Consider the following 22,788-nt stretch of genomic DNA (forward strand, 5'->3'; position numbering starts at 1 on the left):
TCTTCATTGACTCCAATCAGTCTTATGTTATTCTTCTTTGCATCATCTAGCAGCTGCTGGATTGATTTCTCAAGTTCCCTTATAATTTTGAAGCAATTTTTCTTTTCCTGGTCATTAATTGCAATCTTATCTTCTATATCTGAAATTCTGTCCTCACATTGGCTCATTCTGCTGTGTAGACTTTCAGTGGAGTTTTTCATGTCCTGGAAATCTATTTGGATCTGTTTTATGGATTCCATTTGTTTCCTATGTTGGGATTCCATCATGTTCCTGAGCTCCTCTCTAGATTTATTAATCATGTCTTGCACTAGGAGCACAATTTCTCCTGTTATCTGAGAAATTATTTCTGATTTCATTTTTTCCAGATCCCCTTTTGTTGCCAGTTCAGTGGTTCCAGGTGGTTGAGTATCAGAGTGTTCCATCTCATTTCCCTTTGGGATTGCTGTAGGTGATCTGGAAGTCTGGTTTTGAGACTTATTTACATGTTTTCTCATTTCGACTGGGGTGGGGGCTGTTGGCACCTGCATGGATTACCTCCTCTGAGCTGGGAGAGGTGGGACAGGGGCCGGGAGCAGCGGTAGGGATGGTGGCCCAAAAGCCCTTTCCTGTGGGCTGGGAGCAGCGGGAGGGATGGTGGCCAGAAAGCCCCTTCCTTTGGTCCAGAAGCAGTGGGATGGCGGCTCAGCAGCCCCTACCTCTGGGCCGGGAGCGGTGGGAGGGATGGTGGCCCAGAAGCCCCTTCCTCTGGGCAAGGAGTGGCGGGACAGAAGGTGGCCCAAAATCCCTATCCTCTGGTCTGGGGGCAGCGGGAGGGATGGTAGCCAGGAAGCCCCTTCCTCTGGACCAGGAGCAGCGGGATGGCGGCTCAGAACCCCCTACCTCTGGGCTGGGAGCAGCGGGACTCAGTACCGTGGTCTGGTGGTCCAGTGTCCTCTGCGTCTTTGTAGTGTGGAACCAGGTGGTTGTACAGAGGAGCGGGGGTGGGGTGTCCAGTGGATTGTTGCCGGGACGTGGGCTGATTCTGCATGTTCCATGCGACTCGGGACCTTGGTAGGGCGTGTGCAGACCTGCCTGTCTGCAGCGGGCTTGTTGTCATTTTTTGTTTTTGGTACCGGGGATTGAATTCGGGCCCTTCTGCTTGTGAGGCAGGCAGCAGAACCACTGAGCTAAACGCCTGGCCCGAAATCGAGTATTGTGATGTCTCTGCCTCTGTCTTTTTGCTTAGGACTGCTTTGGCTATTCTGAGTCTTCAAATTTCCATATGAAACTCCGGATTGTTTTTTGTAGCTCTGTGAAAAATGGTATTGTAATTTTGATAGGGACTGCATTAATATGTAGATCACTTTTGGTAATATGGCAATTAAACAATATTAATTCTACCAATCCCTGAAGATGAGAGTTCTTTCTGTCTTCTAGTGTCCAATTTCTTTCTTAAGTCTTCTGTAATTTTCATTGTACAGGTTGTTCACCGCCTTAGTTATCTTGATCCCTAAGTATTTAATTTTTTTGAGGCTACTGTTAATGGTACTGTTTTCCTGATTTCTTTTTCATCTAGTTCATTATTGGTATGTAAAAAAGCTATTGATTTTTTTAATGCTGATTTTGCATTTTGAGGAAAATCTTTATAAATTCTTTTAAATGGTTTTAATTAGAATACGAAGACCTAATCATCATATTTCTATTACCAAGGAAAATAAAGTCTCCTATGATGAACATAGTTTACAACTTCAGTGAGAATACTCTTTTTTTCTACAATAATTATTTTAACAACTGTCCTTTCTGTAGGAAGCACTTAAAGTCTTAAAATTATAAGTTAAACATACTTTGGGATTATTAAAAGGAACTTTTAATCAAGTTAGAACCTTGACTGTTGGTGATAAGTTATACAATAGGTATAGAAACAAGTTAAATTTTGTGAAAATGGATACTGAAGATTTGAACACTTTCTCCTTGCCCATTTACCTAATTTCAGTCATAGTTTAGGAATTGTCTCTTCAGAATACTTTTGTTAACAATCTTCTATGCTTTTAAGATTTGTAACAGCCATTAGTGAAGTCCTACATCTCCTGACTTTACATTAGATATACTTTTACAGGCAAACTGAGTTAGCAATTTGGGGGTTTATCGTTATTGATTTCCACAGTGTTCTGTCAAAAAGTGAGAAAAATAGCAATAGAAAACTCCCAAGAAAGTGGAAGAAAGGAAACAGAATAATGCAGAAATTAATGAAGAAGAAAAAATGATGCAATTTAGAAAATCATCAAAACCAGAAGCTGGTACTATTTGCAAATACTAACAAAATAGTCAACCCTATGCCAGGGTTTGGACAAGAAAAAAGAGGAAAAAATGCAGGTAATATTAGGAGTGACATGCATGCCGTAAGGTTAAATGTGCAATAAGTAACCCAATTGAGAAGTGGTCAAAGAACTTGCCTAGACACCAAAGAAAATAGATAGCCAACCAGCATATGTAAAGATCTTCAACATCATTCATCATAAAGTAACTGCAAATCAAAACCAAAGGGAGAGGGCCGGGGATTTAGCTCAGTGGTTTTGTTACCTGCTGCGCAAGCACAAGGACCTGAGTTCGATCTCTGGTACCAAAAAAAAAAAAAGCCACAGGGAGACACCACCTCGTTCCATTAGGATGGTGTGGTGGTTAGGGCAGAGTTTCAACTTGACTGGATTTGGTATCAGCTCCATCTAGGTGGGCGGGTCATGTGGGCGTGGCCTTGGAATCCACTCTGGTCATTTGCCCTTTTTTTTTTTGGTACTGGTGATCGAACTCAGGACCTCGCGCTTGTGAGGCAGGTGCAGTGCCACTGGGCTACATCCCCGGCCCTCTTTTGGCCTTTCTGGTCTGACACTCTGTCTCTGCTCTGCTTCCTGGCTGCCATGAACTCACTGGCTTTACTCTGCCAGGCCCTTCTGCTACCAATCTCTGCCTGGAGTCAGCTGATCAAGGACTGAAACTCTGAGCCAAATTAAACTTTTCCTCCTTATGGTGCAGGTATCAGGTATTGCGTCTCAGTGGCAGGAAAGCTATCTAATTCGAATAGCTGCTTAAAAAACATAAAGTAACAAATGTGAACAGTGATGTGGAGAAACTAGGACCTTTGTGCTGTGATCTGAGTAGGAAATTCAAAAGAAATTGAAAAGCTCTGCCTGAGTGGCTTTATGACAGACAGACAATTAACAAGACCTTTCTTCATCAAATATGGACTTTTTAAATTAGAGAAGGACATATTTTGAATAAGAACCTACCCAAATGTTTTGATTCAGTTTATTCTTCTCACCCTGTGCTACTTTTTAAAACAAAAACATCCCCATAAAAAGCTGGCTCATGAGCTCTCATTTCAGTGCCTTTTCTGTGGCTCAATCCCTTACCTTAACCAAACATAGTTCGAAAGAGAAGCTTATCACTTCTAGACATACGTGCTTGAGACAAAATGTGCAAAGGAAACTGGTGAAAAACTGGCCATGTTTATGGGGTGGTCATGGAATGTGATGAGTGGTCTTTATTATCTATCCCAAAGACCACTCTAAATGTTCTTTTTTCCCCAAGAACATCATTGTATCGCTCCATCCTGAGCATTGATGATTGCTTCACATTGGGTCAGATAGTCCACAGCACAAGTGAGTTCCCCTGCTCAATGCTTTGGATCCTATAGGCACTGAAGCCCTTTATCCTAGAAACCTGGGGGATTTCAGGAGACATGTTAATCTGTCTCATTTCAATGTAAGTTGAGAAATGAAGAGCGTCTCTTCTCCCAGGGAAATGAAACAGGATTGGTGATTAGCTGGTCTTTGACAGACTAGGAGAAATTTATTACAGAGCTGTATGTACACTGAAAACTTCTGTGTTTTGGTGTGGTCATAATCAGTTCATGCATCGTCCTCCTAAAAACATGGTTGCTGTAGAAGTTTACTGTTTTTTAAGGCCATAAATAAACGTAGACAGGTTTAATATAAAAATTTATAAGTACAGGATTTATAAGGTAGGCTTACAATGGCTTTCTGCAGAGTCAGGTATGGAACAATGCAAAAGGGCCATATGTGTGCTCGAGAGCCAGAGGATCTATTCACAGGTCAAAGACCTGGAGCTCACTGCAGAGTCCCGCATAGGTCTGTATTGGGAACCCAAAAGGACTGCATTTGAAAGCTAACACATCTGCACTGAAAGGCTGAAGAGTTTACACCAGAAGCCTGGTGACCAATGTCCAAAGGCCATGGTGAGGACCGGGGCTCCTCCAAAGAAGCAGAAGTGAGGCTTTTTTCTCTTTTCCCTTTTTATTCCATCCAGGATACAAGGCTATTGGCTGGTGCCACCCACGTCCAAGGTGGGCCTTCCCTCTTCAGTAAGTCAGTCATCCAGACACACCCAGAGCTGTGCTAAACCAACCTGCTAGGTGTTTCTTATTCAAGTTGATGCCACAATTAACTATCACAAATGGTAACTTGACAATTTTCTGCTTCACATCTTTAGAGACAAATGAATTTAAAATATAGAGATGTAGCCTGGGTATAGTGGTATACACCTGTGATCCCCACCCACACTGTGGGAGGCCATGGTGGGAGGTGCACAACTCTGGCCCCAGCCTGGGCAACTGCATTGCTTAATGAGACCCTGTCTTAAAAATGAAAAAAAAGGGCTAGGGATGTAGCCTAGCATAAAGGTCCTAGATTCAAGCCCTAGTCCTGGAAAATACATATAAACGTACACAATATAATGTACAGGCATGTACAATATTTTCCAGTGCAAGGAATCAAACCCAGAGCCTTGTGCATGCTAGCTAAGTATTCTATCACTGAGCTGCATCCATAGCCAGGCATGTACAAGTTTGATAAAAAATGAAATTTGAAAAGAAAACGAAAAGGAACCCAGGTATGGTCGTGCACTCCTCTAATCCCTGTTCCCAGGAAGATAGAGACAGGAGAATCTCAACTATAAGGCCAGCCTGTCAAGTTAGTGAAACCCTGTCTCAAAACAAACAAACAAACAAACAAACAAGAGCTTGAGATGTAACGGGACACTAAAGCCCTTGCCTAACATGCACGAGACCCTAGATTTAATTCTAAGCACAACAAAAAGAAAGAAAAGAAAACAGAAGGAAAAGGAGAGGAGGAGAGTGGAGGAGAGGGAAAAGAAAGAGAAGGGAAGGGAAGGCGGGAAGAAGGGAGAAAGGAAGGACATGAAGTCTACACGCCGTGGTTAGGACGCTTAAGTAAACTTGAAAAATTAAGTGAGCACAGCACATTGACTTGCTAAGAATTATACCTTCAAGAGAAAAGAGGGCTGAGCGTGGTGGTGCACAGCTGTGATCCCAGCACTCTGGGAGACTGAGGCAGGGGATCACAAGATCAAGCCCAGCCTGGGCAATTTAACAGCTTAGCAAGACCTGGTTTCAAAATAAAAAGAAAAGGGGGCTCAGGGTGTAGTTCAGCGTGCCCACAGCCCCTGGGTTCAGTCCCCAGGACTGTGAAAGAGAGGGATAAGGAGGGAGGGAGGGGGTTAGTTTATCTTCTCCATTTACCTTTAAAGCAACGGGAGAGGATTAGTAGCATATAGATGATGAGTACTTTTAATTCTAATTCAATTTCAGAAGCCTCATTGATGCCTGCCATTGACTATGGAGGAACTAAAATAATTCAGTCACGTTTTCCTCTCTCTAGCTGGCAGTCAGACTGCGAAGACAGACTGCAGACCTGAGGAGGAAACTGTTGATCTAAAACCACAATTAGTTGCTGGTAAGACAGAGGCTGCATCCACACCTTTGGAATGCAGATTTCAAAAAATGCATAGAAGAAAATGAGGCCTAGGAAAAAAACTACTTGAAATTTGGGATCCAACTGCTTTCCCTCCAAATTGAATTAAATAGTCATCTCTTTGTATACCAAACACCCTGAACTTAACTTCTTTCTTTGTGTATGGCATTGAAATGTTTAGGCTTTTTTAGATCTTAAAATACATCCTCAGTATTTATTTTTAGAATGAATGAATGGACAGTTTCTATTTTAAAATATGAAAAATTATTCACAGTGCACCCAGTCAGCAATTAATATAAGAAGACAAGGCCAAAATTTGTTAAAAACATCAAAATATTTTTAAAGTCAGAGGCTTATTTTTAAAATCAGAGGTTTGTAGAGCACGGTGCTTAGTATGTGCAAGGCCATGAGTTCAATCCTTAGCATCCTCCTCCCAAGTTTTTAAAATTAGTTTCAGATATTAAAATTATGGCAGTTGTCTTGGTCTGTTAGTTCAGCTATCAGAAAATACCTACTGATTGGGTAATTTATAAATGATAAAAATGTATTAGAGGCTAAGAAACCCAAGATCTAGGTGTGGACAGATTCAATGTCTGGTAAGAGCTGCTTCCAAGATGGCGCCCTGTTGTGTCCTAGAATGGAGTGAACACTGAGTCCTCATATGAGGGAAGACATAAAAGGGCAAAAAAGGAGTGGATACCATGGGAAACCTCTCTGAGAAGGGCCTCAACCCCATTCCCAAAGGAGACAAGACTTAACCACCTCCCTAAAAAGCCCCACTTCTTAATACTGTTGCATTGGAAATAAAGTTTCAGCATTAATTTTGGAGGGACATAATGTTCAAACCATCCATTGCATTAGATTTCTGCTTGGGATTGTGAAATAATGTAAATGGATGGTTCAGAAAAGGCAGACCTCATAGGTTGATTTCTGCCCTCTTCTGTAACTGCATGAGCAGGGTTTAAAAGAGCAGAATAAATGTTGTCAAGGAAAATAGTTGTCTATTATGTGGTAAGTTCTTATAAGAAAGCCTAAGATTGCCTTAAATGCATTTCTTTCATCTGGACAAATGAATTTCACTAGAAATTAAAAAGCCAGGACTTTGTGTGACCTTTGAGTATTACAGACAATGAGAAATATACTAAAAGAGTAAGTCTGGCAAGTGTCATACGATTTTCAAAACAAGGAAAAGGACAATTTCCACAGGCTGTCTACAATGGAGAAGAGGTGGCAGTTTCCCAATTCAGTCATATAGATATCTATACCTGTGTCTGTATCTGTATCATCTATGTATCTATATATAGTCATCAAAATTACAGTGAACGCTTAAATTTTTAAAAATTTATTACAGTTAAAGACAATACCATTATATTCCCTCCCAATATTGCCCTCACTTCAGGCACGCTGATCCCATTGTTCTTTCCCAAGCAAGTGTGCCTTCACTGAGCGTCTTTAGTTGTGCTCTGATGGCTGCCTTGGTGTCCTGAATTGATTCAAGATATTTATCTTTCACGGTCAGTTTGACTTTGGGGAAGAACTAGAATTCATATGTTGCAGATCTAGTGAATAGGTGGATGAGGACTCACCATAATGATTTTATGGGTCTCCCTTTCCATTGGATGACACTCAGCAACGGCGTTAACCACATTTAAAAGAAATCATACCTCATAAAGACACTCACAAAATGGGACTTACAAGCCCTGTGTGGTGGCACATGCCTGTAATCCCAGCACTCAGGAGGCTGAGGCAGGAGGATCACCTCAAGTTCAAGGCCAAATTGGGCTCCATAGTGAGATCAAGGCTAGCCTCAACTATATAGCAGGACCTTGTCTCTTCCCCGCCAACAAAAAAAACCAAACGAAAAAAGGGAGTTCTTCCAGAACTGCTTCAGAAAGTGGCAAAAGCAATGGAATAAGTATTTTCCAAGCGGTGGGGAGTCTTTTGAGGGTGATTAGTGCCAAAGTGCCTCCTACTGTAATAAGTGTTTTAAAAATTTAAACATTCAATGCATATTTTCATCACACTTCATAGCTGAACAGCATAAATTCATGAGAAAAACCCTGGATGTTAAATGACTGTGTGAACGTAGTACAAGAAACAGCATATGAAACAGACATACAGTAAGGAAAAGAAACAACTGGTGCATAAAGTTTCAAATAACAGGGCTCACAACGGAGGCATTCTGTCTTCTGATAAATCTACTGATATCCTTCTTCCCCTATATATCTTCACAAAGATATACTATATTAGCCCGTACTTCTTTCTACCACAAAAGTGTGATATGTTTTATTTTTATTGTTCCTTTATGTCAGCTCACCTTTATTAAATTGCTTTCCCAAGTAGTAAGTAATGGTTGTCATTTTGCATTTTCAAGCCCCATTGTAGTGCTAAACACTTTTATATGTATTAAATGAATCATTGAGTTATTGATGGAAGGGTGAACTAAAGAATCATAGCAGTTGAGAGTTTAAAGAATGTGAGTGGAATAAGCAGACAAATATACTTGGGTTCTTTGTGAAGAGAAATCTAACAAAATTGCTGGGAAGCCAGGGAGCTTCTGACAGATGGAGCATCCCCTTCTTCCTTTGCAAAGAGATATTCAGGCCTGGAGTAGACATCCAACAAGTGGGGACGTTATGGAACCACCTACTTTTTAATCAGCAAATTTATTGAGTTCTGCATCATGCTAGATGCTGTACTAGTCCCCAAAAGGGAAATGTTTATGAGCTGTGCCCAGAGTATCTAGTCTAATGGGGATGAAAGGGGTGGGATAGGTATGTAGACAGACCAGTCCAATGGATTGTCAAAAATGCTATGATGAAGGTTCAGAGCACTGTAAGAGTTCAGAGAACAGTACTCTGATGCTGGATTCATAACACTCTCATGACCAATGGGCCACTTCTAACTTGTAATATGTTTTCTTTAAGAGCAGTTACACCATCACGAAAACTTGTTTTATATTCATAAGCTTAGAAAGATTTCACTGTTAGATTTTGTTGCGCTGAGTCAGGTGAAGAAAATCTTGTGCTGGCACTATTACAGAGCCCTTTCTTTGACTCTGGTTAGCATGGAAGTTCCTTCATGACTGTTATTTGAAATAAGCTTTGTAGATTTACTGAGTATTTTGGTAAGAGCTTCGGACTAGGAGTTAAACATCTGGGTACTAGTTACGATTTGCTGTTTTTCTCTTTTTTCTGTATGGCCTTGACCTAAGTTCTTTGATTACTGTGGGATCCCATTTTATTATCTGAGAAATGGGGATTCAAAATCCTGCCCACAGTTGGTCTTCTGGATCTTATGAGGGCCCAGGAGGTCGTGGCACCTGGAGAAGTTCTCTGGGAAGATATATCTGAGATTCTGGCATACATTCTAACTTTGGTGAGTGCATGATGTGTAGCATCACAATGTTAATCTACCAGCAAGCAGGTATGATCAGCATAAGGCTGAGTTGTGACAGCCAGGACTCTGGCTACTTGTCTGTTCCTAGAATTCACAGTACTGGTAGTTTTCTCCACACTAGGCTTTGTTTATCTCGAAGTTCTTATTCTGGATGGTGTTCAAATTCCATACACATTTGTCAGACTGATTTGAAAGAGGGGATTTTCAGGGATTCCTTAAATGACCTCCCTGATTGTTAGCCATTTCCTTCCTTCTCTTTTCTCTGACCAGACCCTTCTCACGAACAAGCTGAGTTGAATCTGTAACATGTGAGATTATTGGAGGGACTAAGGGCAGGAAAGTTAGCCAATGGGGCATAGGAGACCAAGAAGTCACTGAGCAGTCCCTGAGGATTCCCTGGGACATCGAACCCGCAGGAGTTCTATGAGGGATTCTGCTGTGGAGAGGGTGGCAAACTGATGGCTGCTGTGGGCTGAACGTTTGCGCCTGCTCAGAATTCCTGTGGGGAATCCTAATCCCAAGACGATGGTGTCAGGAGGTTGGTCCTTTTGGAAGATGGTGAAGTTGTGAGAGCAGAGCCCTCATGAGTGGGAGTGGTGCCTTTATAAAATAGACTCATGGCAGGATAATGAATAACCAGGGAGGACTTGTTTGCTGCTTCCTACCTGGGAGGATACAGTGAGAAGGTGCCATCTCTGAATGAGGAAAGCGGCCCTCATTGGACACTGGATCTCCTGGCTTTTGGAGATTTTGGACTTTCTAGCCTCCCAAAACTGTGGGAAATAAATTTCTGTTGTTTGTAAGTTGCTCAGTCTCTGATATTTGTTATAGCATTCTGGATGGACTTAAATGGCAAGGGCATTGATAGGACCAAAGAGGTTACTCAGAGTCCTTGAAAAACCTTCAAATCATTTGGCAGTGTGCATGCTGGGGCTCTGAGACTCCTGGAAAGGCAGATTTGATTGAGAAAATCGGACCTAGCCATTGAACGCACATTAAGTCTTTTTCAGTGTTAGTTATATTTAACAAAGTTTTTAATGGCTAGTTGGGTGCTAGGAATTAAAAGCATTACATGTATTTACCATTTTTTTTTTGTACCAGGGATCGAACTTGGGACCTTGGACTTTTGAGGCAGGTGGCAGCACCACTGAGCTAAATCCCCAGCCCTCACCATTTTTAATTATGTGCCTATGGGGGAGAGATTTTTCAGACCTTTATCATATCTTTATTGCACAATACTTTGATTAATTCTTGGACTTTTTTTTAGTTTGTTAGTTTACTGCTTTTAGAAAGTTTTTCTTTGCCTATATTTGGTTATGAGTAACCGTAGTATATACAAACTGTTTCTGACTCAATATTAGTGATACATGTATAAAAATGAATAAAATATGGCCCTTGCCCAGAGGCATATACTCTGTTAATTAAAATGCAAATCAATAACTTTTATACAGTAGTGGTATGTACAAAATATAGCAGTAGCATAGAAGAGGTAATTGACTCTACTATAAAACAAAGGAATGAGAGTTCACAAGGAAAAACGTGAGCTAAATTTCTTTGTGGAAAATATGAGACATTACATATGCCAAACCATATGTAAATGTACAGTTAGAAAAGTTATACTGTATTTTGAGAATTACTGAATATGATAATTATGCTATATCATATAACAGAGCATAACATTTGAAAAAGGAAATTATGGTGGTCTGGACTTTAATATATGCTGGTGCATATTGTGAGGATCCGGGTTAGGGTTAGGGCTAGGTTTAAGTTGTCTGCAAGTGTAATTCTTTTTTTTTTTTTTTTGGTACTGGGGATCGAACTCAGGTCCTTGCGCTTGGGCAGCAGGCAGCGAACCACTGAGCTAAATCCCCGGCCCATTGCAAGTGTAATGAATGTGTTTTGTTTTTTGACCTGGTCTGCCAATCTGTACCTTTTAACTGGAGAGTTAAGATCATTCACATAAATTGTTATATTGAAAGGTGTCTACTAATTCCCATAATTTTTTAAATGATTTTTTCTGATGTTTGATTGCTCTTATTTATTTGTTTATCATCTCTCCCAATGAGCTTTACTCTTTCCCTCTGTCCTGCAGTTGTCTTCTTGGTGTGTGTTTAGGATTTCCCTAAGCATTTTCTGAATGCTGACTTCATAGTCATGAATTTCTATAGTTTATAAGGTGTGATCAAAACACTCAATGAGAGACACTTCTGGAAAGATAGTGCAGCAGTAAGTAGAAACAAATCAACCTCTCTAAGATCTGGAATCCAGACACTGGAAAATAACAACTTGGGAAAGCAAAGAAAGAGAGAAGTAGATCCCAAGGACCCAGGAAGGGTTTGAAGGGAAAATTGCAGACCACAGAAAAAGTGAAGAGACAGACCTCAATGCAGAAAAAGAAGGGGTCAGTGTGCCTTGCTCCTGGCTCCTGGCATGAGAGAGATGGATCAAATCTACAGACACAGTGAGGGTGGGTGACTCCAGGGGCCTCCAGGGAGAAATGAACCAGTAGAATCGAGTAGTGGATACTGCCCCCTACAACAGCTGGTGAGTGACTCCAGTCCAAGTGACTGCTGTGTCCCCTGCAGAGGATGCTTGATTGGATGCCATTTTAAAGACTGGCCAACTGAAACTGGGACTTGGAAGTAGCCATGCGTTGGCTTCATCTCAGGGCTTCCAGTTTTGAAATCCAGCAGTGACTGGGTGAGGGGTAACCATGAGAGACATCCAGGGTCAAGAAGTCATGGTCAGGCTGGCAAGAGGTGCACAGAGTGTTGTAGGCGGAATGACCCAGGCCCCAACCCCACTACTAGAAGCTAGGATCAGCCTTAACTTCTGGGGATTTCAAAGTACCAGAACCAGGTACCTCACTCTAATCCTACTGCATCCTTGCTGGAATTATCCATCACCCGACCCTAATCCTACTGCAGACTTGCTAGGATTATCCAGCATGAATCTGGACTCTGACTGCCTCTTTTCTATACCAATGAGAGCAGAGTCACACCCTGAAACGGACACTACCACAAAACTGTAGACTCCAGAAGATAACCACAGGATTGAATGCACAGAAAAAATCAATCTCTCTCGCTCTCTCTCTCTCTCTCTCTCTCTTCCTTTGCTTTTGGCTTTTTTCTTTTGCTTTTGGCTCCACCCCACCCCCGCCACTTTTGGTGTTTTTTAAAAAATTGTTTTTGTGTTTTTATGAGTATGAACATTGTTTTTAGTTTTGTTTTGTTCTCTTTTTTTGGAAGCAAAACATTTATGGGCACATTTTAGATGTACATAATAACATTCATGACAGGGAATTTGTACTTGTACATATCTTGCTTCTTCTTTTTTCCCATTCCCTTCCCTCCCTTCAATCTCTTTTCTGCTCCTTATTTACAAAAGCTTTATTTCCATTTTTCCTTTTATTCTCTTTCAAAATTGTTTTTGTAAAAAAAAAAATTGTTTTTGTGCTTTTGTGGGTGTGAACATTTTGTTTTTCGTTCTTCTGTTTTGTTTTGTTGGTTCTTTTCCCCTTCTTTATTTCCCTCCTATTTTCTTCACCAGTTTCCTGAGGCTTGAATAATCTTCCTTTGTCCTTCAGCCTTGCTTCTGATCTTTTTCTCTTCTTTTATTTTTCTATTATTTCATTTTATCCCTTTTAATTTTATTCCCCTTAGGGTAAAATCACTCTATCGTGTGGATATTTACTGTATATAATTTTCTAATTTGTCTTACATTTTGTTATATAACTATAAATCTTGTACCTATGGTTAAAGGCTGAAAATTAATAGTTATCACAGTTTGCTATTTTCCAGTAGGCGCTTGACACTATTGTTATCACTTATTGTGCTACATTAGCCAAGGTAACATAGTTGTTGTGGTCAATTTGTATTCCTTGTATGCCAATACCTTGATTGTCTGTGTGTCATAAACAACACTACAGTCCAGTACCAAAGAACTGGGTTCTAGGCCAAATAGGTAGCAAACTTTCCTCACTAATAAACTGAAGAGACAGGATCTTGGGACAGACTCAGAAGCCAAAGGTCAGCTATGCCTAGAAGACATCTCTGAGGAGTAGTCATTTCCTAAAGTGGTCTCAATGCTAGTAGTGAAGCTACCTACCATAGGCAATTTAAAAGCCTCAATGCAGAAAACAAACAAGTAAACAAAAAAGAAAATGAGAAAACATGGAAGCAAGATGCAAACCATAACTCCCAACTTGCCTAAGGCAAATCAAGGGGTCATTGAAGTGGAGGAAATAAAAAACCACCCAGCTGAATTTTATGAAATTGTAGCAGTGGAAGTAACAAAACAGGTCAGTAAGTCTCTTGACAAAAACAAAATGGAGATAAAAAAGAAGATGATCATAATAAAGGCAATGATTTGATTCGTGACTCTAGAGCAGTTACAGATTTTTAAAAATAGAGGATCTTAGAAAAGACATGGAAGAGCCAAGCATGGTGGTGCACGCCTGTAATACCAGCACTTAGGAGGCTGAGACAGGAGGATCATCTCAAGTTCAAGGCAAGCCTGGGCCATATAGTGAGTTCAGGGCCAGCCTGAACTACAAAGGAAGTCCCTGTCTCAAAAAACCAATAACTAAAAAAAGACATGGAAACCATGAATTTCCAACCTAGAAAAGGATTGAATTCTATAAAACAGACTCAAATCCAGGACATTAAAAACTCTACTGAAATTTATGCAGCAGAGTCAACCAATGTGAAGACAGAATATCAGATCTAGAAGACAGGCGTGTAGTTGGTGCTCATCAAATGAAAGACCTCTAAAAAATAGCAAAGGACCATGAAAATCAATCCAACAGCTGCTAGATGATGCAAAAAAGACTAATATAAGGGTAACTGGAATCAATGAAGAATCAGAAGACAGCACAAAGGCCATAAAACACATGTTCATAGAAGTAGTAGCAGAAAACTTTCCACGCATGAAAACAGAACATGAGGGCTGGGGATTTAGCTCAGTGGCACCACACCTGCCTTGCAGTCTCAAGGTCCTGAGTTCAATTCCTGGTACAAAAAAAAAAAAAAAGAACATGAGATACAGATAAGTGAGGCATATACAACTTCAAATAGTCATGATCAGAAAAAAACTATACTAAGGCATATGATAGTCAAGATTCCAGAAATTCAACACAAGAACAGAATATTTAAAAGTGTTAAAGAAACAAATCATTTATAAGGGAAAAACCTATCAGAATCACACCAGACTTCTTGAAACAAACCCTTAAGTCAAGGAGAGCTTGGAGTGAAGTATCTCAAGCCCTAAAACAAAACAACCTCCAACCCAGATTGATGTGCCCCACAAAATTATCTTACAAAATTGATAGTATTTCCATGATAAAGAACACCCAAAGAAATTCACAATCGCCAAACCAGATTGAAGGATATTCTGAAGGAAGTTCTGAAGGATATCCTAGAAAAAAGACAATGAAAACAACAATTCCAAAGATCTCAATACAGTGAATTGACCAGGAAAGGCAAGCAATCAAACAGAAGGAAAAGAAAGAAAACCAACAATAGGAACACAGTATGTCAAGGATAAGTCAATGCATATCAGTTATAACCATAAATGTAAATGGTCTTAATTCACCAATCAAAAAAAAGAAAAAGATTGGCGGAATGGATCAAGAAACAATATCCAACAATGTGTTGCATACCAGAAACACATTTAACTCAAAAAGAAATTCATAGACTGAAAGTCAAAGATGGAAAAGAGTACCCCATGTGACAGGAACCTGGAAAAAAGCAAGATAGCTATTCTATTTGCAAAGTAAACTTCAAGCCAAGACTGATCAGAAGAGACAAAGAAAGTCACTACGTACTTGTCAAGGGAACGATCCAAAAGGAAAAAATAACAACCATAAATATATATGCACCAAATACTGGCACACCTAAATATAAAACAAACACTAATGGATATGAAAAATCAGATAAGCACTAATACAATTGTAATAGGGAATCTCAATACCTCACTGTTACAAATAGCTCAATTATACAAAAAAATTCAACAAAGAAGTATCAGAGCTTAACCAAAGCTTTGAAAAAATAGACTTAGCAGATATCTACAGAGTGTTCCATCCTACAACAACAGAATACACATTCTTCTCAGCACACAGGACTTTTTCCCAAATAGACCACATACTACCTCATAGAACATGCTTAAGTAAATGCAAAGGAATTGAAATTATCCCATGCAGATTATCAGACCATAGTGCAATGAAATTGGAAATCAATGGCAAAAGAAACAACAAAAACTACATAAACGCATGGAAATTAAGTAACACCCTCCTGAACAACCAATGGGTCACAGGTGAATAAAGAAGAAATTAGACAGTTTCTAAATTAAACAAAAATTCCAGTATCACATACCAGAACTTATTGGACACAATGAAAGCAGTCCTACAAGTGAAATTTATAGGGGTGAATTCCCACATCAGAAAAAGAGGAAGCTCAAATAAATAACCTAATGTTGAACCTCAAGGTTCTAGAGAAAGAAGAGCAACTTAAACCCAAAGTGTGTATGAGAGAGGAAATTATAAAGATCAGTGCAAAAATTAATGCAATTGAGACTAAGAAAACAATACAAAGAATCGATGAATTGAATTGGTTCTTTGAAAGATAAAATAGACAAACCTTTAGCCAATCTTACATTAAAAAAAGGAAAGACGGGCCGGGGATTTAGCTCAGTGGTGCCGACACCTACCACGCAAGTGCAAGGTCCCGAGTTTGTTCCCTGGTACCAAAAAAAAAAAAAAAAAAAAAAAAAAAAAAGAAAGGGAAAGAAAAGACCCAAAACAATGCAATTAGGAATGAAAAGGGCAAATCACAATGGATCCTGCAGAAATCCAGATCATCAATACCTTGAGAACCGCTACTCTAATAAGATATAAAACTCAGAAGAAATGTACAGATTTCTAGATACATATAAATTACCAAACCTGAATCAAGAAAATATAAAAATTCTAAATAACCCAATATCAGTCATGAAACTGAAGAAGGAATTTTAAAAACTACAAACAAAGAAAAGCCCAAGTATTGATGGATTCACTGTTGAATTCTATAAGAACTGTACAGAAAATCTAATGCCATTACTCCACAAACTCTTTAATGAAAGTGAAAGTAAAGCAGTACTCCCAAAATCATTCCTGGAAGCAAGCACTACCCAGATACCAAAACCAGAGAAGAATTCAATCGAAAAAGAGAACTACAGCCCAATGTTCTTAATGAACATAAATCAAAAAAAATCCTCATTAAGATACTGGCAAACAAAATGGAGCAAATCATCAAGAAGATTATACACCATGACAAAGTAGGATTCATCCCAGGGATGCAGGGAGGGTTCAACATATGCAAATCAATAAATGGAATACACTATATTAACAGAGCCAAGGAAAAATTGATCATCTCGATAGACGCAGAAAAAGCATTTTACAAAGTCCAACACCCAGTCATGATAAAAACACCACAGAAAATTTGAATAAGTCTTTATCTCAATCTGATAAAAGCCATCTATGACAAACCAACAGCCAACATCATACTAAATGGTCAAAAACTGTGATCAGGAACAAGACAAGCATGCCCACTATTACCCTTCCTGTTCAATATATTTGTGGAAACATTAGCCAGAGCAATTAGACAAGAGAAAGAAATAAAAGAAATATGGATGGGAAACGAAGAAGTTAAATTATCATTATTTACTGATGACATGATACTCTACATAGAAGACCCCCAAAACGCCACCAAAAGACTCCTATAATTACAACCAAACTCACCAGCAGAGAAAGATACAAATTCAGTACTCAAAAAACAATAGCATTCTTGTAGACAAATAACAAAATTAGGGAAACAACACCTTACACAACAGCATAAAAAAATGAAATACTTAGAAATCAATCTAACAAAGGAAGTGAAAGACATTGAAAACTATAGTACTCTGAAAAAGAAGGTCAAAGAGGATATGAGAAAATGGAAAGCTATCCCCTGTTCTTGGATAGTAAGAACCAATATACTAAATGGTTATACTTTCAAAATTGTTATACACACTTAATGTAATCTCAGTCAAAATACCATCAGCATTAGCACACCTCACAGAACGAGAGAACAATTCTATAATTTATTTGGAGCTAGAATGGCAAAGTCCATTCTGGGCAAAAAGGCCAATGCAGGGGGCATCACAATCCTTGATTTGAAGTTATACTACAAAGCTCCTATGATAAAAACAGCTTGGTCCTGGCAAAACAAAACAAAACAAAACAAAACAAAACAAAAAACCAAAACAGATCTGAGAATCAATGGAACCAAAGAAAAGATGCAGAAACAACTCCAAGCACACTCAGCTACCTTATCTTTGACAAAGGGACCAAACACCTTCACTGGAAGAAAGAGAGCCTCTTTAATAAATGGTGCAGGGAAAACTGGCTTTCCACATGGCAAAAACTGAACTTAGATCCACATCTCTCATCATGCACTAAACTAAAATCAAAATGGATCAAAGATCTAAATATAAAAACAGAAACAATCTGCTGGAAGATGGAACAGGTAAGACTCTAGAAGACATAGGTGTAGGCAAAGACCTTAAGAACAAAACCTTCATTCACAGGAAATATTACAAAGAATCAACAACTGGGGTCACATCAAATTAAAAAGCTTTTGCCCAGCAAAACAAACCGCCAACAGAGTGAAGAGACAAAATGAGAAAAAAATTTTACCAGCTACTCTTCAGACAAATGACTAACCCCTAGAATACATAAAGAATTAAAAAAAAAAATCAAACCCCCAAATTTAAAGTCCCAATCCAAAAATGGGCCTCTGAAATGAATAGACATTTCTCAGATGAAGAAATACAAACAGCAAATAATTATATGAAAAAATGCTCAACATCACTGGTCAATCAAGAAATGCAAATGAAAACAACACTGAGATTCCATCTCACTCTAGAAAAAAATGGCTATTGTCAAGAAATCAACCAGTAACAAATGCTAGTGCAGCTGTGGGGGAAAAGGAACCCTTCTCCATTATTGGCTGGAGTGCAAACTGGTACAACCACTATAGAAATCAGTGTAGAGATTCTTCAAAAAACTAAAACTAGAGGTTCCATTTGACCCAGGTATTCCCTTTCTAGATATCTTCCTGAAAGAGTTAAAAGTGTCATAACCCAGTGATATATGCATACCCATGTTTATAGCAGCACAATTTATAATAGCTAAATCATGGGAACAGCCCATAACCCTATCAAAAGATGAATGAATGAAGAAACGTGGTATTTATGAACAATGAAGTACTACTCTGCCATAAATATGATAAACTTGAGTCATTTGTAGGAAAATGATGCACTTTGAGACAATGATGTTAAGTGAGATAAATTGGACACACAAATTTAAATCTCTTGTGTGAGAAACCCAAAGGGTAAATAAGTAGCACAATGGAGGATAGATATTGGAAAGTAGGAAGAACATGTTCTTATCACACCTCATAAAGACATGCACAAAAGAGGACTTTCCAGAACTGCTTCAGAAAGTGGCAAGAACTGCCTAGTCGTACCACCCTTAATGTACCCAATCTGTCTGATCTCAGAAACTAAGCCAGTTCAGGCCTAGTTAGTACTTGGATGAGAGAAAGTGGCAAGAAGTATGGCGTAAGTGTGATTGAAGTGAGGAGGAATATTTTGAGGGGGCTTACTATAATAAAAATTTTAAAGTTAAACACGCACTGTATACTTCCATTACACCTTGTATATTTATCATGGAAAGTCATTATTTCTCCTTTGATTTTAAAGGATAGGTTTGCAGGATATAGTAATATGGATTGGCAATTATTCTTTCAGGGCTTGGAAAACTTCAAGTGCTCTTAGCCTTTAAGGTTTCTTTTGAGAAATCCTTTATTCTGGTGTTTTTTGCTCTAGTAAGTGATTTGGCTCTTTCTTCTGACAACTTTTAACATTCTTCCTTCCGGATTTCTGATATTTCAAGTGTGATACATCACATGGAAAAGTTCTTTTACAGCTGTACCTATTTGGGATTGTAAATGCCTCCTTTACCTGGGTATCAGTTTCATTCCCCAGTTTTGGGAAAATTTCTGCTGTAGTTCTGGTAAATGGATTTTAAAAATCATTAGTCTTTTTTTCAGTGCCTTCTTCCAGTTCAGTGAGCCTTATTTCTTTTGGGTTTTATTCAGGATCTCTTTTATAGTCTGCTTGGTGTTATCTTCTTTTCTTTGATACTGTCTGAAGGCTCTAGCATTTCTACCCTGTCTTCAATTCCCTAAACTCTTTTCTTCTGAATGATCCTGTCTACTTCCTAGATTTTCAATTTAAGTTTTTATTTGAGTTGTTGAGGTTTTCACTTCTAGGATTTCTGCTTACTTCTTTTTCAGAACTTCTCTTTTTTTACTGAAGTGGTCTTTCATATCCTGCCTTGTCTTCTTTAACTCAACCAGCTTCTTATTTGCATATTCTTTGAACTCAGTGATCATTCTAGTAACTGATTCATTCAGCAGCTTGTCTGTTCTTTGATCTCATTGATCATTTTAACAGGTTTTTTTTCTTATTGAGTAGTTTAATTTTGATAATTAACAGTTTTTAAAATTCTTTGCCTGGAATTTCATCCATTTCAGTGTCTGTTGGATTAGCTTTGCGAGGTTTTTTTTGTAGGCATCTTTCTTCTTGCTTGTTTTTCTCATTTTAGCTGTGTTTCTTTACTGAGGTTTATAGAACTGTTGGGCAGAAGGTCTCTTCCACTTTTTGTGTTTCTCCTTTTGTAGGTGGCTTTCTCTTTGTAGTGCATCCTGGGATATGTGTATGTTTTCATGTGAGAGTTTCATTCTGGTCTAGGTACTAGGTTCAACTGCTAGTACTGCTGGGCCTTGGCCACTATGAGCCATTAGTCCTGGGGGCCGGGTCCCCACCTGGACATCCACCAGCCTCCCACTTCCTTCATTTCCCAACCCGTCTGGCTTTGTTTGTTTTTTTTACTACCAGGTTGTTGATTATAGTTGGAAGATTTAGATTATTTTTTCTAAGGACAGGATGTTATTCATTTGACTGTGTCCCAAGTGGCAGGAAAAGGTTCAAACTCATATGGCTTCTAGGGACCTTTAACTTCTTAAGGATAAATCTTTGGGGACTTTTTTCTTTTTGTACCATGGAACTCAGGACCTTGCACTTGTGAGGCAGGGGGACTATTTTAAAATTAGACTTAGAAAATACCTTTTACTCCCTACTCCTAACATGATGCTATCCCCTCCAGACACCTGGAATTGATATTAGTTCCTGGTATGGGGAGAGGCCCACACAAGGTCCTTTCTTCCCTCCTGTGCTAGCTTTTCCTGCCATTTTGTTCAGGAAGACCCCAGTCTTCTGTTGACAGGCAATGCCCTTCATTTGTTGCTCTGACCTTCACTACTTTAACCCAGCACAAATCTCTAGCGTGGCTGAGGTAAGCAGTGAAAATGGACAATTTAAGCTTTGGAAAGGACAAAATGAGTCAATAGACAAAACAACAAATGTTCTTTAGCACTTGGAATGTTCTGGTTACTCTTTTGAGAATTGGGACTAGGAAGGCAAAGAAGACAATATGTGTTGCCATACATAGACCATCATTTTTTGGGAGATGTACATGCTAAGAAAAAAGAAAAAAAAAAGCCTCACAGGTATAAGCTAAATAGGACAGGTTTATTTCAGAACAAACCTGAGAGGGTCAGCTCTGGCACTAGAGACTAGACCAGCTAACTCTCACACAGGCTATAAGGTCTTTATAGGGTCATGAGCATAAAAAAAGGAAAAAAGTCACAATGGGACTTTCGAGGGGGAAGAGTTCAGTACAATGGAATTGTGGCTATGTTCTTGGGACAGGGCTTGAAAACGTACAAGGAGTTGTATTTTGTTTGTCAAGAGCAGGGCTGACCGATGATTAGGAATTACAGGGTCTAGCTGTGCTGACTGGATCTTATCAGCCCATAACTATACATCTACAGCAGATATAAAAGCGTAGGAAGCGGAAGGGATTTTAAAGTGGTCTCTGTTCAGACCAGAATGGAGGTGGTTGGATTCCTTCTGTACATATAAACAGGCACTTTCAAAATATCTGCATACGTGTTATAAATGAAGGATGTAGACAGTACTCCTGAGGCCCAGAGAATATATGTGCAGCCTGGCTGGCAGAGAGTACAAGGAGAAAGACAGCACGGCCTGCTCCGCCGGGGCCCTGCAGGCCCCCGGACATCTCGCTGTGCCTGCCCTGGCTGGGCCCAGGCTTTGAAGCACAGGTGAGCCGCTCCCCCAGCCCACCTCAATGACCTGATGAAAGTGGAGGCCTTGGAGCTACAACCACTGGGGTCTCCGGGCCCAAACCTGCCAGCCTGGAGGATGCCGTGCATTGCAGCGGCTGCAGCCAGCCTGGTGAGAAAATGGCTGCCCCCGAGCCCAGCAGAGGGCCGGAAGAGGGTCTGAAAGCTCGGCCACTTCCGGTCATAGAACTGTGTCGATCCGGTTTGGGTGCCGGCTGTGTCTGGGCTGGAGGAGGCCGCACCTGGTTGCCATGAGGACGAATACAGGCCTCGGGAGCCCAGGAGAGGACGGTGGAATGGCCAGCGGGCCATGGGCGGTCGCCGAAGAGAAACCGTAAAGTGACACCCACGTTCGGGTAACTGGAAATGCCCACCAGCCCTGGGAAGATTTACTGGCCGGTTTTAGAAGGCCTGTGAATATAATGTGAAAAAGCTGCTCTCAACATTCCCCCAACCTTTTAAAAGAAAATTTGCTGCTTGTGGACAGTATAGATGGAAAGACGTTGCCAACGTATGACAAAGTAGTTAGAAAAACCGCACGCCTTGGAAATGCCCATTTGTTTGAAAAACATGACAGAGAAGAAACATCTTCTGGAAGTGACTCTTTGAAATGGAGCTCGTTAGACCTCCGAAGAAGCGGCGCGAGGATTGGTACTTGTCCACATTTGTACCTTGGCTTAGAGGACACGAAGCAGGAGACAGAGGAGAAGGATCAGTACCAGACTCGTCACATGTAGAAGATATGGTTCGTACTGTAACCATTATTTTGTGTGTGCATTTGATTATATATATGTATATGAATATGACAGTGCTAAGTGCTTTATTGAGATATCTGTTCTTCCTAGATATTCTAAAGGGCCTGATACATGTTAAAAGGTAGAAGTAGTAAAATAACGCATTCTGTAAATTTCTTTTTGTTAGAACTCACATCAAGCGTTATTTTGTGTGGGGAATAGGCAAACCCTTCTTGAGTCGGAAGTGTTGTGCTTGTGCACTGGTTCTCGGAAGAAAAGGAAATGCACAGTGCTGTGCTAGTGAACCCTAGCAAGGCAAATTACCATTGTTGCTTGTGTCTGTGCATTTTGATTTTCTTTGCTGTGTATGTAGGACACGCAAAGGACAAATGAGACCTTTCACCTGTAGTCTTCCTAGATATTAAAGAGGTTGTCAGTTTTGACAAAGTAGAGTTACTAAACTGTTTTGTACATTTTGTGTTAAAATTCCTAGGAAAGATTGTCTTCTGAAAATTTGAGCATTTTAGCCCACTGGATTAGTGGAGAAGGGAAGGGTTCTAGACTAGCATGCTCGTATTTTCAATACACTTTCAACTATTGTTACAT

The 22,788-nt window shown here is 39.8% G+C and overlaps 1 long non-coding RNA gene across 1 annotated transcript; it reads left to right on the forward strand.

The window, feature by feature from the left end:
• The first annotated feature begins 384 nt into the window (after positions 1–384).
• On the forward strand, positions 385–22,195 carry LOC147823016 (uncharacterized). Its single transcript, XR_015444869.1, has 2 exons — positions 385–4,452; positions 5,673–22,195. It is a non-coding gene; the product is annotated as an uncharacterized LOC147823016 (long non-coding RNA).
• The last annotated feature ends 593 nt before the right edge of the window (positions 22,196–22,788 follow it).

This window comes from Heterocephalus glaber, unplaced genomic scaffold, assembly GCF_053883595.1.
Source record: "Heterocephalus glaber isolate CG9 unplaced genomic scaffold, H.glaber_assembly_v1.0 deba00001606, whole genome shotgun sequence".
Lineage (NCBI taxonomy): Eukaryota > Metazoa > Chordata > Mammalia > Rodentia > Bathyergidae > Heterocephalus > Heterocephalus glaber.